General features: G+C 50.2%; 1 long non-coding RNA gene across 5 annotated transcripts; it reads right to left on the bottom strand.

Moving 5' to 3' along the window:
• Positions 1-2,305: 2,305 nt before the first annotated feature.
• On the bottom strand, positions 2,306-15,986 carry LOC309667338. Of its 5 annotated transcripts, XR_014267716.1 has the most exons (5): positions 15,562-15,986; positions 8,852-9,048; positions 5,008-5,127; positions 3,002-3,056; positions 2,306-2,884 (listed from the first exon to the last, which is right to left on the bottom strand). It is a non-coding gene; the product is annotated as an uncharacterized lncRNA (long non-coding RNA). The 5 variants fall into 5 exon arrangements; XR_014267717.1 differs by lacking the exon at positions 8,852-9,048 and having other exon boundaries at positions 15,562-15,980; XR_014267718.1 differs by lacking the exon at positions 15,562-15,986 and having other exon boundaries at positions 8,852-10,476.
• Between the last annotated feature and the right edge of the window lie 2,274 nt (positions 15,987-18,260).

The raw sequence follows: 18,260 nt of genomic DNA, 5'->3' as shown, positions 1-18,260 counted from the left end.
GCCGCTCATACGATCCCAGAAGCGGGATCCACAGCGATTCCCAATTGAAAGTAGAGGCAGGGCTCCTGCAGGGTCAGTTGGCTGATTTGTTCTAAATAGAGACATTTGCAATGCAGGTAGGCTTGTGCGTTTTGAAAAGCTCTCCGGAGACATTTAACGGCCGTCCCCACCTACCCAGCCCGGCCCCATTACAAGGAGCCACTGGCATGCGGGATGCAGTGATACAGCCGAGAGACGGCTGGGCCTCTGGGGCCCTGGGGGTGACAGTGGGGTGTGTGACAGAGGCCGTTCTGGGCACAAGTGGCAAAGGAGCAGGACGTGGGGCGGTTGGGCCTGCAGTCGGTGGAGAAACCGTGTCCCCATTCATTCTATTTATGGCTCTGCTCTGATTCATTCATTGCGATTTTATAGATTATTTTCATTTTAATGTGCAATTTACTTTCCCTGTTTCCAAGCCGGCAGGAACATTTCACTGCTGCCCCGCTGGGTCCCTCTCCACATTCAGCTGCCCCTCTGCTTCAGATCCAGACAGGGTCATCCTCATGCTGGGGTCCAGCCAAGGCCCTGAGTGGTGCAAACAACCCTGTTCTATTCACTATTCTATCCCGCGGCACGGCCCTACACAACCCCCTACACACACACACACACACACACACACTCACACACACACACACTCACACACACACACATGCACACGCACTCACACACACACACTCACACACACACACACACACACACACAGAGAAAATAACCGGAGAACCGCACTCCCAAAGGTAACCATCCTCTGACTTGAGGTGTCAGTAGGACGTCCAAGTTTCTCTCCTGGGGCTGTAATGCCCCGTCTCACTCCTTACACCCCTGGGGAAGGTTCTCCCAGCTCTGCAGTGAAGGGCTCACATGAAGGGAAGAAATTGAGATTGGGGTTAAGCAGGAGAGAGAAGGAAGGGGACTGAGCCCCCGGTGATCACCTACCGGTTCCTGCCCCCATGGTTCTGGGGGGAGAGGGTCCCCGACTCATGCCTGCCAAACCCAACCTGAATGCCTGGCGAGCATCAGGACCACACAGAGCGGAGCGGGAGGAGATGGTTTTATGGAAAAGACCTGATGGGGGGTGAGGGTGGAGGTGACGGAGCCTGGAACCGCACCTTATATACAGTAGGCGCTTAGCAAGGATCTGTGAGAGGGTGAATGGATGAATGGAGGGCGAAGCGGCAGCCGGTGTGCTGACCCGGAGCCTTAGGACGCAGGGTGGGAGCCAGTCGCCCAGGTGGGAGTGGCAGCTGGAGGGTTTCCTGAAGCCCCTTGCACCCTCCGCCAGAGACCACAGGCTCCGCGGGCTTCCTGACAGCCTTCGAGTGCCAAGATCAAAGGTGAGGAATGTTCTGAAACAAGGAGAAGTTTGGGCTCCATCCCTGGTTTCCCAGTCCCTCTGTCCAGAGTCCGTGTGATCTGTTCCCTGAGTGGAGTTTGCACAGTTTTTCTCCAGCCCAGCTGACACAAAGAGGCCGAGTGGCTGGGAGGCTCTGCCACTTAGTTAATCATCGTAAATGGACAGCAGACCGTTCCACATGCTTTCGTGTATTACCTCACTTAATCCTCACAACAGCCCTGTTTTTATTCACATTCCACAGTTGAGAAGACTGGGCAGTTACAAAGCCCCCCAAGGCCATGGTGAGTATACTGGTCCCTGGGAATTAGACACAGGCAGTGCGGCTCCACAGGGCTTGCTCTTAACCTCCAGGCTATACTGCCTCCCTTAAGCCAAAACACTAGGTTCCGGCTGTCTACTCTGTGTCCAGCTGTCCATCCACCCACCTGACCATCCATCTGCCCACCCATCCAGTCAGCTGTCCACCTGTCCACACATCCATCCATCCACCCGACCATCCATCTGCCCCCCCATCCAGTCAGCTGTCCACCTGTCCACACATCCGTCCATCCACCCGACCATCCATCTGCCCACCCATCCAGTCAGCTGTCCACCTGTCCACACATCCATCCATCCGTCCGTCCATCCATCTGTATATCCATCCTTCCTACCATCCATCCATCCCACCATCCATCCCTCCATTCAACCATCCATCCCCCCGTCCATTTATCCATCCATTAATCCCTCTTTCCATCTGTTTGCCTGTCCATCCATCCACCCATCCAACCATCCATTCATCCATTCGTCCATCCATCTGTCCGTCCCTCCGTCCATCCAACCACCTATATATGTGTCTATCACTAAGTCTTATAGGATACTGGTTATGCAGGAGTCCAAACAAGATGACAAAGGGAGGAAAAGGAGATGACATGCCTATTGTCTGTATTATCCCATGTATTCGTCTACACACATGGAGAAAACACGAAACAGAGGCTGAGGTCTGGTGCGCATTCTTCTGCGGCCCAGGAGGAAAGCTTCCCCAGGTGTCTTCCCTATTGACCCCCCTCTAGGCCCATCCTCACCCTCATTCTACGTGTTATCTCTGCACTTCACACCATCCTTACACTCCCCCAGGAAAGCCTTTCTTCTCATCCCCCAAGCTTCACCTTAGTTCTGGACAACACTGCATTTTTGCCAAAGCATGAACTTCATTTATGGAAGGAAACTAATTAGACATTTGGTCATCAATTGCCAGGACCAGAGTGACCTAAGGGGTCGACTGCATTGATTGGTGAAATTATAACAAAACACATTTAATTTTCCACCATCTTGGCATCGTATTCTATGACAAGTGAAACTCACATTCTCGGGACAAGCTCTGTTGTAAATATAACGATGAACTATGAGCTATTTCTCAATCCTGTTACCACCAGCGTAAATTCAAATGTCAGCACACAAGCGATTGCCAGGAGACAGCGTGAGTGCCAGCACATAATGGAGTCTTTGTGTTTCCATCTGGTGCAAAAGAGAGGAAACAGCTTTGATCAATAGATAATATGCACAGTTGTTGGGGGCTTTCCATACAGCCAATAAACACAATCTTAAAATTGAGTTCTGTAAAGCTACGCTCACCTTTCGTTTCTTTGTACTGGCCTTGATCGACCTTAAGCTTCTGTAATGTTGCTACCTATGGGACAAAGTTGAAGGACAAAAATTAGAATGAAAGAAACGAAAAGTAATCTTGCTTTTCCTTCTGATTTTAAAACAAGGTCACTATTTATCACATCCATATTATATATTGCATATCTCAAGGTCCCCATTCTCCTGTTAGGTGAATGCTTGACTAGCTATGCTTTTCTCAGCAACAATAGCTCATGTTGATTAAGTGCAGAGATGGCAGCTAATGCTGCTCACTGGTACCCAGGAGACCCTCCAGCACGCAAATCCCTTTCCTCTGGCCACTGGTTCTGGCGTCCTGGGCCCAGAACGAGGATAATGCAAACCCAGAGGTCTCACAGCTGATGCCCAGTGGATGTGTAGAAGGAGCAGAAACTGACACCTTGGGGTTGTCGGATTCTGTGGCTTCTTGCAGCCTCCCTAATAAAAGTGCCCACTGGGCACCGGACTCTGTTCTAAAACCTTTGGCTACAGCCGCTCATTTTGTGCTCAGAGCAGCCCTTTGAGATGGATTCCTCTCGTGCCTAGTACAGAGCCTGAGGCACAGAGTAGAAAGGTTTATGGCACCCTTACACCCCAGCGCTTTAGTAAATCAAGTCATTTTATAAAACTCAGATTCTGTTCTTATGGCCTTAAATATTCAGTTTTATGTGCACAGCTGTGGATGACAACAGCAAGATGATTTCCCCTATTTCCTGAGAGTGAGGGACATCAAGGCTGAATAAAGGGTGCAGACCACGCCCCTGACCACTCGGGAGTGGTCCAGGACACTCACCCCAGAGCAGTCAAGAATGGGATTAGAACCCAGCCTCCAAGCGGGTAGAGCTGCGTCAACCTCACTGGGCCAGTTTCAGCCATGAGCTGCTGAGCCCCGAGCCACACCTCCCCTGCCACCCCAGGACCTTCAGCTCGGTGCTGTCGAAAGGGGTTCAAACCCTGGCGTTTCCACAAGGAACTGCAACGGAAGAGAGTGAGGGCTTGCTTCCGGAGCTCCACCCCACCCCCAGCTCGCCAGAACTCCTCTGCTCCTGGATTTATGCACTGGATTTCCATTTCAACCTTATTTGAAGAAAGAGTTCCATGCCTTGAAAAAACGTTGAAACCCACTGGTACCAAATAAGCCTGCACTCAGCACTATTTACAATAGCCAAGACATGGAAACAACCTAAATGCCCACCGACAGGTGAATGGATAAAGAAGATGTGGTACATACATACAGTGGAGTATTACTCAGCCATAAAAAGAATGAAATTATGCCATTTGCAGCAACATGGATGGACCTAGAGATGATCATACTAAGCGAAGTAAGTCAGAAAGAGAAAGCCAAACACCATATGATATCACTTGTATGTAGAATCTAAAATACTACACAAATCAACATATCTAAGAAACAAAAACAGACTCACAGACAGAGAAGAGACTTGTGGTTGCCAAGGGGGAGGGGGTGAGGGAGGGATGGATTGGGAGTTTGGGATTAGCAGATGCAAACTATTACATATAGAATGGATAAACAACAAGGTCCTACTGTAGAGCACAGGGAGCTCTATTCAATATCCAGTGATAAACCATCATGGAAAAGAATACAGAAAAGAATATATATATGTGTAGCTGAGTCACTTTGCTGTACAGCAGAAATTAAACACAACACGTAAATCAACTAGACTTCAATAAAATTTTTTAAAAAATAAGCCTGCACTCAGGAGGCACACAGAGCAGGTCTGCGAGCCGACTCTGCACTTCCGAGTCGTGCAGCCCTGCTGGAGTTACCTTCACCACTACTTTAGTGCCTCGGGCATAAGATGAAAATAATAGGATATGGGACTTCCCTGGCGGTCCAGTGGTTAGGAGTCCGCGCTTCCACGGCAGGGGGCACGGGTTCAATCCCTGGTCGGGGAACTAAGATCCGCAAGCCACGCAGCGTGGCCAAAAAAAAGAGAAAATATTAGGAAAATTGTGCCTACCTGGCAAGGCTGTGGAGCAGCTCCAACTGCACGTGGACAGTAAGGCTTGTGATGGACGCCAGGGTGTCCGCAGGGCTGGGCAGGACGGCCTTCCTGGAAGAGGTGGCGTCTGAACTCAACCTGAAGGATGGAGAGGAAGTAGCTGAGCTGGCCTCTGCACGTGGAGGGGAAGCACGGGGTGAGACCGCTGCTGTGCCACACTGATCAGCTGCTTGACATGGAAAGGATCTGCCTGCTGAGGTTCTTGCCTTTTTTGTTTCTCAGCTGCAGGCAGGGAGTAGAGCCGAGCATACTGCTGCCAAAATAGATTTCTAAGATGAGAGGCTTTGAATCCTGGCAGAACTCCCGGCTGGATTTACACGCCATCCCCGTGGATTTCTAATTTTATGTTAGTTACCTCAAACGTAGCCATCTTCAAAGAAATTCACTGGCCCATGACATTTGACTTAATCATAAAATCAGTCTCTGGGAGGAAAATCTCGTCCTCCAGGCTCTGCCCTCCGGGCTCCAAATCACGCGGTAGCAGCCGGGACAGAAAACAAGACTGAAAAGTACACCTTGGCCTCAATTAATAGGCATAGTTTATGCGTGAAAACCCAGTCAAATTGAATGGAACTTTTCTATGGGAATTTTCACTGGCGTAGGACGGGGGTCTTCAGGGCAAGCGCGGATTCCAGGAGGGAAATGGTGCTCAGGTGGGCGGGGGCTTCCTGATTGCCCTACCTCGGCCAGGTTTCTGCGCTTCCGGCGGGGGCGGGGCGCTGGAGGGGGGCTCCCGTCCTCCTGCTGTGTTCCTCCAGCCAGAGACCGGGGGCCCGAGGGCTGTGAGGACACAGGGGACGTGCTTCTGAGTCCCCACCCGACGCAGGCCGGTGAGAAACGGGACACGTGCCTCGGTGGGGGGCAAGCACCCCGTGAAGCCACCGGGACGTCCTCCTCAAACCCGACTCTGCCATTCATTCATGAACCGCGTGTTCGTCCCCCGCTCTCCCGCTCCAACCCCCCAGGGATGCCCAGGAACCGCCTGCTCTGCAGTGGACGGATTTGATCTCCGTTTCACTGATTTAACTACCATTTTTGGTGACCTGGGTCCATCAGTCTGATGTCCACAACCTCAGATTGTAACTCATTTTAGGCAAGCTTCCCCTAGTGACCCGGCTGTGACCTGAGCGTCGCGGGCACCTGTGGCACGTGTGTAGACCCACGTGAACACACCCTTGCTTTCCCACCCGCGCCGGCGGAGTTGATGTGGTTCCCACCAGGCCCATCAGAGGCGGGCAGGGTGGTACTTCCAGCTTGATGGGTCCACGCTCTTCGAAGTCAGCCTAAGCGGCTTGAACCAGCTGCTGTACCGCCCGGAGCTCAGGTCTTGACCTGTGCACTGGGGAGGACAACACCTTCCCCACAGCAGTGTGATGTTTACACACACAGTGCCCGTGGATCCAGCAGGCACCTTGTTTATTTTCTTTAGTGGTAGCCGCCGGCTGAGTGACCAACGTGCTCCCCACGGGCACTTCTGAGGACCTTGCCTCTGTCGGCTCGTCAGCCTGCAGGGCCGCGCCATCCCCCGACGCTCCCGGATGCTGGCGGTTATCGCCAGGGTAGCTGGGAGCTAGAGATGGCTCAGCGCCCTCCCGCCGGTGGGGTCTCCCTTCTGAGACGGGGCTGTGCTCGGCCCCGTGGAGAGGCCGACACATAGGGGCCGGCCTAGAGGGAAGGGGCGACTTCCCAGAACAGGTCTGACGGGGTTGCTTGGTCACCAGCCACCTGACCTTCACAGCAAGTCACCCTGGGGCCTGTGGTCTCCCTCCTGAGCAGACCCCACCTGGGCCCGCGTCCTTGGTCCGGTCAAGGGGCGCGGGTGGCATCATTCACGCAGGAAAGACGACGGAGAGCCCGGCCAGCACACGTCAGCCGCTCAGAGCTCCCTGGACTTCTCTCCAAAGTGGTCCCTGATGGTGTTGTGAAAGGCTCTCCAGTATTCAACTCACCGTGTGGGGTTGCGCAGAGCGTTCGAGGGAATAGTCCTGGGGAAACATCCCCACAGGCCCGGGTGTGATGCAGGCGCGAGAGATGCTGGCTTCGTCTTGGCGGCTCTGTCCTTGACCCCGGCACCTTTGGCGGCTAGTTATTTCCTCTCCAGTTTGTCAGAATCGTCCAAAAATGCACATGGGAGTTTTCCAGATTCCTTTCTCTCCTTCCTCAGGTTATGACTCTATAATTAGTACTTGGATGTATTTGAAAGGCTCCTCGGGGAGATGGTGCTGCTATCATTTTCGGTAGAATAGCCTTCGTTTTCAGGAGATAACATCTCTCAATACTCAGTCCCTCTCTGTGATCATCAGAATAGTACACCAAGGTTCTATTTAGTTTTATGCGGGGACCAAGTTTTAGCTGAAGAAGCAGAATGAGTGACCAAATGTAGACTTGAGAAATACAGAATTAGGCTCATTTTAACACGTGGGTTGTAACATAAGAAATACGTCTGGCGTGGCTCCCCCGCACGGCATTATTCCTAAATACGCACGAGACGCGTTTTCCTCCATTGCAGTGAAACATTTTGCCCTAAAACCGTCCCCATTTGTGCACCTGATAACCACACACGGGTTCGTGTCACCTGTCCCCAGGCTCACGGGAAGTGCCTGGCGACCGAGGAGGAGCAACAGGGGGCCGAGCTGAGGCACGCACAGGAAGCGGCGAGCCACCGGGACCCCAGAAGCGGGTCTTCTAACCAAAGTCCACAGGCAGGCGGGGCTCCAACGACGACCCCACTTGAGAGGAAGGACGCGATACCCTCCCAGGAAGGACACCCCGACAGTCCCGCCCACACTTGTTGACGCTCAGCCCCCCTTCCTCGCCCTCCATCCGACTCCAGCAAAGCCCCCGATGGTCCCGCCAGGGCAACGCTTCCCAGTGGGAGGTGGAATCGTCCAAATGTGGCCCCTAGAGAGGACGAGGGCGCCGACGCCCGGAACTGTGGCTTTGCATCCTGTCACCCGAGAATACGACTCTCTCAGAAGACAGGGATTGTCCCCCGGGGTCGGGACCGAGATGTGCAGGATGCCCATCGCGGAGGTGCGAATGGAGCCTCCGTGGTGGGACAGCCAGGAAGGTCATGGTCCCACATCTGTTAGCCGGTCCTCACACGAGCTGCCTAGGTCCGGGTCACGGGCGCATCCTCCGGCGGAGGACTTGGCGGGTGACCTGTCCCAGACCTGCGCCCTCCGAGATTTCCGAGACTTTGGCAACAGAACTTTGTTCTCTGTGGCCTTCATCCCCCCAGGGTCCCTCTCACCATCGCCTGTCCCCTCTAGGTGGCTGAATCTCCCCCGTCTCCCGATGGTCCGCAGAGCGAGGGCGCCTACACGAGACGTGTGGTCCAGGCTCTCCTGTAGCCGCGTGGACGGTGCCGGCTCTGCCCCTCTGTCCCCTCCTTGCTCCTCCACCCAACCTCTCTCCCTGCGGCTTCTGAAGACCTGTCCTCCTCGGCACGACCCAGCGCCCCTGCACCTTTCCTCGTTTCCGCAGAGCCTCTCCACCCGGACCCCATGTTCCCAGCACCTCTTTTACACATCGCCCCCTCCTCCCCCAGTCTCTCTGCCTGCGAGACCAGATCCAAGCCCCCAAGCGTGGTCTTCGTTCTTCTCTGCCCACCCAGCCTCGTGATGCACGCCACTCCTTCAAGCCAGGGCCCCGGTCCCGAGAGTGCCGTCTGCACGCCCTCGGGGCCAGTGCTCCAGCAACCCCAGCTTCCCTGCCCCCGGCCCCACGCACAGGACCAGCCTCTGCTCTCCTCTCCGGGTGCTCAAATCCTGACCTCCGTGAACGCAGATACCGCCCTCACCTCAAGCCTGAACATCCCAGACCAAACGACTTCGGCCTCCTCATCGTTCTGGTGCCCTCTGTGGGCTCTGTCACTCATCCGGCCCCCCTCACAGGCACGTAGGTGGTCCCTGAGGATGGGAGCGTCTTCAGAAAGGATGAAGGCCTGCCCATCAATTGTTATAAACCATTCCTCCTGGTCCCGTCCATTTAGACACTCTGCAGTGGGGAAGCATCAAAACAGTTAACTGAACGGTAGACCAATTTAATATGTAAACCAACATATACTTTAAAATGATACAATATATTCCCCTTCATTCTCTAAACTACATAATTATCATGTGAACACCTTTATATATGAAACCATTTACCAAGATGTAGGAATTGTAGCGCAAATTGTTTATCCAACCTAATAATTTCCAAATCATCAACAGACATCTAGGACTTCCCTGGTGGCGCAGTGGTTAAGAATCCGCCTGCCAGTGCAGGGGACACGGGTTCAAGCCCTGGTCCAGGAAGATCCCACATGCCGCGGAGCAACAAAGCCCATGTGCCACAACTACTGAGCCTGCGCTCTAGAGCCCACGAGCCACAACTACTGAGCCCGCGTGCTACAACTACCGAAGCCCGTGTGCCTAGAGCCCGTGCTCCGCAACAAAGAGAAGCCACCTCAATGAGAAGCCTGCACACCGCAACGAAGAGTAGCCCCTGCTTGCCATAACTAGAGAAAGCCTGTGTGCAGCAACGAAGACCCAACGCAGCCAAAAATAAATAAATAAATAAATTTATTTAAAAAAAAAACCAGACATCTAAAAACTTGGGCGTGACTTTTATTCAACACAGCTGTCCCTATAAGATGCCTCTGACTGAGCCACGATTGACATGGGAACCCCAAAATCCTTCTGGCTTCCCTCTTAATTACACCATCTTTAGGCGACTTTGGTTCTTTTAACATCTTTGACATGCTTCATAGGACAGAACCCCGTGTGAGCATTTGCAACACTAACACCATTACGTGTAAATATTCCAGCTCTAAGAACACTGTCTGACATGTTCACGTGTTCAATATCTCTATTAAACTAAATCTTGAAAATTGGTTCTTGGATTGTCATATTCACTAGCTGGCTGAATTTTCTTTCTCCACAAAACTTCACACATGTCATTTGACCTAGTTTCAGAATTCCAAAATTTAAAAACCTTAACACTTCATTTTATTTTTTCACTTTTTTCATTAAACCACAAGTGCATTTTCACATAATTTATTAGGCAAGCTGGTAGTTTTTCCTCTTGGAATAGCTACTGTATGTTTTCATTTCAAATTTCATATCTTATTTCTTCCCTTGAATATAATCTTCTACTTTTCCTTCATAGTTTCATTTATTTGTTTTCTGTGTTCGTTCACTGAAGAAATATTTGTGCAGCACCCACCAGGGGCGAGTGACATTTTAGGCACATGGGATACATCAGTGATCAAAATCAACAGTAATATTAACAAAAATCTCTGCCCTGAAGGGGCTTACAGAGTAGAGGAAAGAAAATAAATAAGAAACATAGCAAAAAAGAAAATGATACCTGTTTAAAGATGATAAGAGCTATGGGGGAAAAAATAGAGCAGGGAAGAGGGTTCAGGAGTTTTGGGGGCAGTGGGGACTGTTCCCACCTTCAAGAATATATGTCTGAAAGCTTTCTTCCTCCTTGCCTTAATAACTGAAATGTCTTTCTTAATGCTAAAGAAAATACTGACACCTTTGTTGGAGAGTAGTGTGCATTAGAGCCAACATTTAAATGTTTATCCTCTCCCAGTTCACTAATTTTATTAGAGAGGCTGAACTTACCTTGATACTCTTTTTAAATGCTGTAATACCTCTAGCTGTACAGGGTACCCATTCAGATCCAAATATCCTTCTAATTTCCTTCATCTCTATTCCTAGCTCTTCAGGTATAGTATTTATAATTCTCTCTGCTGTTTCCTTGGTATATGAAACAAATATAAAGCTTTTGAGAAAAGCTATAAGGTGATCAATTTACATATTTTATTATATCATCCAGATATAATTGAATGTGGTCATGTTAGACGATCTAAATTAAAACATTTGGAAACTTCGGCTAAATAAAAACTTAGCCAAGGTGACACACGTTCTCTCTCCAATCCATTACAATTAAACTACAATTACAGTGTAATTGTAATACATGGCTGATTATATGTACCCAATATGTTCTCTACAGGAAGATTTTCCACCGGAATTATTTTTTCAAGCACTAATAATAAGGATTGACGTGTAGCTACATCCACCCCTTCCAGAACCACGAAATCAACCAAACTATTAAACTCTCTTCAAAGCCCTGATTTTGCACTTCAAATAAATGTTTACAACATTCTTAAGTGAAAGAGATGAAGCATGACCAACAATGATGGAAATTGTGCTGGCTTGGTTTGTAAGTTTTTCTAGAAGTTGTTTTCACATTTCAATAGATGCACATTTTCAGTTAGCAGTGTCGAAAATCTAGGTTACAATGACCCACTTACATCAATGTTATTTTTTTTTTTGAAGTTCTAGTAGATATTTCATGTCTGAAATGCCTGATTAATTTTAGCCACAGAGTGGGTGGTGTGAAACATTATGATAGTACTTTCTCAGTGTTTTTTATTTGATTTATCAATACCCTTTAATAAAAATTTTATGCTTTTATTATTTTAAATATTTATTACATGAAACTGAATTATGATATTCTTTTAAATTTTTCCACATTAATTATCACACATATTCTTTACATAAACTATGCCTTTAGCAGAACAAGTTTATCCTTGTGCTAAAATATGTAGGTGATTAGCATTTTCATTTCTAACAAACGTTGGCACCGTTTGTATTGGTATTTATATCAGTATCAATAGGCCACTCAAGTTTTGTTGAAATAATCAACCTGTTTTTAATTCCAGGAATAGAGCTTTTCTAATGCATTCTTGCATAATATCCAATCCTGCTCCAAGCTAGCCTGGTGTTTACATGGTATCAGTAGATATTGCAGGCAGCAGATCTCATTAACATCATTTCTTCTTTGTTCTGAAGACTCAGGAGATGCCTGCTTGTGAGATTTAAAGGGAGCATTAACACACCTAAATAGAGCGGTGTTTATAATATTTTATTATAAATCTGCAGTTACTACTTACATAAGAAGTTCAATGCACCATTGCAGTAAAACCAAAAGTTTCTCAGAAAACAGTGTAATAGGAAGCCCATTTATCTTTAGAAGTCGTAATGGCTGTAACAAGTTTACATGGCCATAATGAGTTTGCATCAGAGTTTATATCATTATGAAATATTACCACTATCACAGATACTGTTAAGCTATTTACCAACCACTGGGGAGATATTTCAGTATTTTCACCAACAGTTTCTTCTTGAGAATAGGTTACTGCATGGCCATATCTGGGCATGCTAGCTGGGTCTCAGCTGGACGATTATTAAATTATGGTCAAGGGCTGTCCTTAAGAACGTGCAGATGGCTTTTTCATCCAACTAGAAGAGCAGAGTTGGCTATAATCATTTGTCCTCACACCACCCCCAGATTCTAGCACAGAGCTCTGCATGCACCGCAAGCTCTGTGGTCATCAAGGCGTTAACATGTGATGGACCTTGCCTCCGTCATGCCTCTCTGGGTGCGTGGCCAGACCGCATGTCTTGTTCTAGGGAAGGGTCTGCATCATTCACCATGTAGTTTGGGCTGTTTTAGCCACGCCAGCACACTAGATCAACATTTTTAGGAAATGGACCAAAGAAAATTCTCAAGTCCCTTTATCCAGTTTCCTTCTTTGAATGTTTTGAGGATGAAATGAGAAAATGTATACAAAGCGCCTGGTTCGTCTTCGGCACTAAGTAACCATCAGCTGCTCTTGCCATGCAGTGCCTGCCCAGCGCTCCAGACGCTGCTTGGACTTTTCTCCCAGACGCTCGTTCTCAGGGGCACTCACTTGGCATTTGGTGTCCATCTGTCCAGACGTGAACCTTCCTGTCATATTTCATCCTCCCGACACTTCCTATCTGCATGCTTTAGGGTCGATTGCAAACTTGGTGATTCATTCCTCTGGTTTCTCCTTTAAAGGCCTGACTTCAGTCAATTTTCTTCTAACTGGGGGTCTGAAAGTCCAATTCAAGTATTTTTTTTAATAAATGTTCTGTTTCTTCTGTTGCTTCCACGTGGGCATTTCCCCAGCATCCAAACAGAAGAAGGCATGCGGGAGAATAAATAGTGAAGCCATTATCAGTTAACTCTATAATTTGCTGACTAATCTTGCCATAGGATTGATGAACACCACAATTATTACACAGATTTGGAATTTCTTGCTGTGTCTTTTGACTGCCTAAATATCTAGACACATGGTATCTAAGCCATACATATTTCTGTTCCCAATTACTTAGTTCTCAGCTTGGCCCACATTTAGAGAATGAGATTGTTTTGTTTACACTGGAGTGAGAAAGTCTGTTTTGCGAAATTCAGAGAATAGGGTTTTCTAAACTGGGAAGGATTCTTGATAGAAATGGGAGAGTTGCTGTAACTATTCTTCGAAGGCGAGTGGGGAGCAGGGGCTTTAGCAGGCTTAGAGGACGTTTCAGGCGTTGAGACGGGGGCTCCGGGGTCAACGTCAGACCTGCCGTCACCGCGACCTCCAGGACAGAATAACCCAGCCACGCATCTGCAGACCGCGTGGACCACGGGCCTGGAGCGCTGAGGCTCTCCTGCAGTGGCCGCCACCTCCAGCCCGTGCCCACACTCTCCCCGGTCTCTAGCGGTTCCACAGTCTCCGGGCTTCCACCGGGTCTGCTACTGAGGACCCCGGCAGAGGAGGAAGGGGCGTTGAGCCCGACATCGCTGTCTCCGGGGACATGTTGGGATGTCATTTTAACATATTATAGCGCTCTTGCTATGGATAATAGTAAAGGGACCCACGCTGATGGGTGGGAAATAGAAAATTAAAAAACTGGGGAGGGCGTTTCCAGGTAAATGGAAATGAGCCAAATTCAGCTCCAGGTCAAGATGTGAAAGTATCCGCCTTGAATAAATGCAGGTGAACTAGGTCACCAGCTGTGAACCCAGCACAGAAGTACCGGCTTGTTTGGCCTGTGCATCTAAAATACACAGCTCACACAAAGCACACGCCGCCTGGTGGGCTGACATGTGTTTTAACCGGTGCGCCGCGTATGCACACCAGTTTGGCCAGGTAGGAGTGGTGTGACTGTCCCTAGTTCTATTAAATACAGCATCATTCAGTTCCCTGGCCCAATGGCAGCTGCTTCTGAATGGGAAGCAGTGCTTGTAATATACTCAGGACCATGTTCGCTTCCCAGTGGCCTTTCGCCTCTGCTCCTGAGCACTGGATAAGGGGGAAGAATGTTCACAGCCTGCCGTGCGGCCCCATCACCCACGGGCAGCAGACCGGCAGGTCCTCCCAACATCAGCACCAACCCGGCCCCCAAGGCTGCGCTCAGCTGCACAGAAACACGCCATCCTCCCTTGTGGAAACACCCCCGTCCCCTCTCTATCACCACCACCACCCTAGCTCCGTGACTGCAGGAAACCAACAGCCCCAGCTGGGTCTCCAGCGGCAGCGGGGGCTCCAGCAGCCCGGACCCCGTCCCCCTCCTCCTCTAACTCCTCTCCCTGCTCCTCCCAGCCCCCCACCGGTCCAGGCAGTTTACAGCCCGACCCCTAGCGCCTCCCACCCCTCCAGGATCTCCCCCTCCAAAGCCACAGCCAGACTCATCCCCCAGATGCCCGGCCCTCCGTCCAGCCTCTCCCACGCTCAGGAATGTACACGCCTCGCAATTACCGACCACGCGGGTCACCAACTCGCTCGTCTGGTTCTGGGGCCTTTCCGTGCCATCTGCACCCAGCAGGCAGGTGACGCCCGACTCGTCCTGTCTGCCCCCGGCCCCTGGCCCCGCCAAGCTTTCGTGCGGCCACTTCCCCGGCCTCTCCTGGCTTCCTGCCCCAACTCTTCCCAGCAGTGCCCACCGTGCTCTGTGCAGAGCACTGCACGCCTGTCCCCTCCCCGCATGGCAGGCCAGGCGCGCGCTGGAGTCCCCGCGGTACAGCCTGGGCAGCAGCTCAGGCCAGCCGAGCAGCCTGCTCCAAAGCAAGGCCAAGGCCGGGCCCCGGGGCCGGCCTGTCTGCTCCGAAGCCCACGAGTCCTCACACCCAATCGCACGGCCTCCCTCTCCTCCAACTCCTGGGCCAGTTATTAGAGGCCCCTGAAGTGCAGCAAACATTCTAGACAATGAGGCGGGTGCTTGGCTTAAAAGAGCCTGTGGTGAATCAAAAGTAGAAAGGTGTGAACAATAAAAAGAGTGACTATTAGTATAAGGCAGTGAATGATTAATACCACACGAGGGGCAGAGATCACATTACTACGGAAGGAAGAAAAGCTGCATCTGAGGCTAAAATGGCCTGGAGACGGTGCTGTGAAGAAGGTGCATCTGAGCTGGGCCTAGAGTGACAGTCGTGTCCCTATGGTTTCGATAAACAGACAGGTTGGGGGAACCAGCTTCTGGAAGGAAGGATCGTCACGTTACTCCTCCAGCTCCCGAGGCCCCCTCACGTTCTGAGTTTCCACTTCTCTGCCAGGTTGCAGTTTGTTGCTGCCTAACTGTCCCCTAAGACTCAGTGGAGCCTCCCCAGCGATGCGTAAGGTATCGTCTTACAAACACAAATATATCCAAGGGTTGAAATACACACCTTCTCCTCCTGGGCCAGGACACGGTGTCCGGGCTTCAGCTGTTCATGGCTTGTACGCGTCACGTTTCCCTGGGGCGCTGGTGAGTCACCGGTGCTTCCACTTGCAGGCCTGCTCCCTCTGTCCGCCCTTCTTCACGTCTTGAGAGGCAAAGTGCCCACATTAGCTGTCCCAGTAACCACCTGCTCGCGGAGGCGCGTATTCAAAAGAGAGAGGCTGCGTCTCCGAGTCTGAACAGCTGCGGTGCCAGCAATTACGCTATTTCAAGAGACTCACTTTCTTTTATGCCCACGGATGAAAGTCGGAGACTCCACTGGAAGCCAGGTGGTCGTGCACGGATTCTGAATCTCTACCCGAGCATCCCTGAGCCTGCTCGGCGCCAGCACTGCACTCGGGTCTCAAGATCAGGGATCTCGGCCATCACTATTCAAAGAGAATGGGGAGGGACTTCCGTGTTGGTCCAGTGGTTGAGACTCCAGGCTCCCAGTGCAGGAAGTGCGGGTTCAGTCCCTCGTCGGGGAGCTAAGATCCCACATGCCATGCGACGCAGCCAAATATATGCGGATATAAACAAAGAGAACGGGGAGGGTCAAACATCATGAGATTTAAACCCCTTCTGGTGTTCCCTCCTTCCACACACATCAGCGGGCCCATCCAAACAAAGTACGTGGCCTTGGCTCTTTGGCCACACGTGTAGAGGAGATGTGTAATGCGTTCCAGAAAATAACTCTGCAGCTTCATGAACCAGGCGCTCGTCAAATGCTTGGTGGGTGAATAAGCGGGTGAAGGACTGAATCACTGAGCAGGTGGTCTCGGCACTGCACGGGCTCAATGGACCAGAGCTGGCAAACGCCAGTGTAGGCGGGAGGGCTCCCTGGGGGCAGACCCCTGCTCCGCAGCTCTCCACCCCCGATACCAGAAAGTCATACACACAAAACATTGCTGCACGGGCCACAGAAGCAGCTCTAGATCCACAAGTCACCCACCGTCATTTCACCCTCCCAACAAGATGTGTCCTCTCCTCCGTTCCCTAGGTGATAAGACTGAGCAGCACCAAGGTGGTAACTCAGCTGAGGTTAGACAACCAGCCGGCGAAGAGCTGAGTTCCCAAGTCCGACTCCAAAGTCTAGACTCTGAATGTCTATGCTGTGGTCGTGCTTCTCAAACCTTAATAAAAGGAAAAGGAAAGGTCTGGGCTGGGCTTGACAACCTGCGTTTTGAACAACCAGCCGGCAAAGCCCTGCTGGTGGCTGACAGACCTCAAATCGCTCTCCCCGGTCAGTGCCGTGGTGACCTGTCCCTTAAGGCATCGCCCACAGCTTGCCTAATTATATGAATGATTCCAAAGTTTTATTTTTGTAATTCAGTTCTGTGTTAGTCAAGATTCCCCAGGGGGACTTCCCTGGCGGTCCAGTGGTTAAGATTCCGCGTTTCCACCGCAGGGGGCAGGCGTTCAATCCCTGGTTGGGGAACTAAGATCTTACATGCTGTGCAACACGGCAAAAAAAAAAAAAAAAGTTCCCCAGAGAAGAAAAACCAAGAGGAAATACATACATATATAGAGAGAGAGATTTTAGGAATTGGCTCCCAGACTTGGGGGGCTGGCAGGTCTGGAATCTACAGGGCAGGTCAACAGCCTGGAGATTCAGGTCAGAGTTGATGTTACAGTCTTGAGCCTGAAGACAGTCTGGAGGCAGAATTCCTCCTTCTTCAGGAAATCACAGTCTTTGCGCTTAAGGCTGATTGGATGAGGCCCAACACATTCCGAGAGTCACCTGCTTTACTCAGAGCTGGCTGATTTAAAGGTTCATGACATCTACGCAAAGCGTCCACAGCAACATCTGGAGGGTGTTTGAACAAACAACTGGCCGTCATAGCCTCGCCAAGTCGACCCACAAAATTAACCATTACAAGTTTCAACTTCCAGAGGCATATCCCTCCTTCCCCTTATCGGGGCAACTACTCTTCAAGTTTTATCATCTCTGCCTTGGAAATAGGTCTCACCTACGGTCCTCTTTCTCCATTGCCCTTTCTCATTTCTAATTTTCACCCAAAGCCTCAAATTCTGTCCTTGCCAAGAAACACTGTCAGTGATTTCCCTTGAAAAGACAGGCTCACTTCATTCATTTTCTGGCAAATGTCTGCCAAGTACCCAAGTTATTCTGACATTTGTTCTTTCAAGTAAAAAAAACATGTTCCATGGAAAAGTGGAGAGTTCAGCTTGCAGCTCAAACAGCCCTCAAGTCACCCGTCCATGATGTGTCGACTTCTGGAGAAGGCTGTGCACGCCTGTCCCATTTCATTACATAGAAAATTTTTAAGATATGTAAGGTCTCGATGGTTGAGACGTAATGAGGTTCATTTTTACTGCTTCACATTCTTAAGTGAAACTGGCAATTTTCTCACCAAAGTGCTTAGTATGGAGAATCCAGTGACCACCCACACAGGGAGCGGTGGTCTTGGGTGGTCCTGGGTGGTCCCGAGACACCAGGAGTTCTGCATCAGGACACCTGTCAACACGGGGACAAAGGAAAATGACATTTATATTCTTACTACGAATATAGTTTTATTTTCAGCTTTCTATTTACATGGAGTACTATTATGAAACAGTTTTGATCTTGCAGGCCTGAGAAGACGTTAGGGTCCCCCAAGGCCCCACGGACCACACTTTGAGAACCAGTGGCCTGGACTATTACATTCT

The sequence above is a fragment of the Balaenoptera physalus genome (assembly GCF_965194825.1).
Source record: "Balaenoptera physalus genome assembly, chromosome: 9".
Classification (NCBI taxonomy): Eukaryota; Metazoa; Chordata; class Mammalia; order Artiodactyla; family Balaenopteridae; genus Balaenoptera; species Balaenoptera physalus.
The sequence above is the reverse complement of the archived record's forward strand: the minus strand, read 5'-3'. Positions and strand labels throughout refer to the sequence as shown.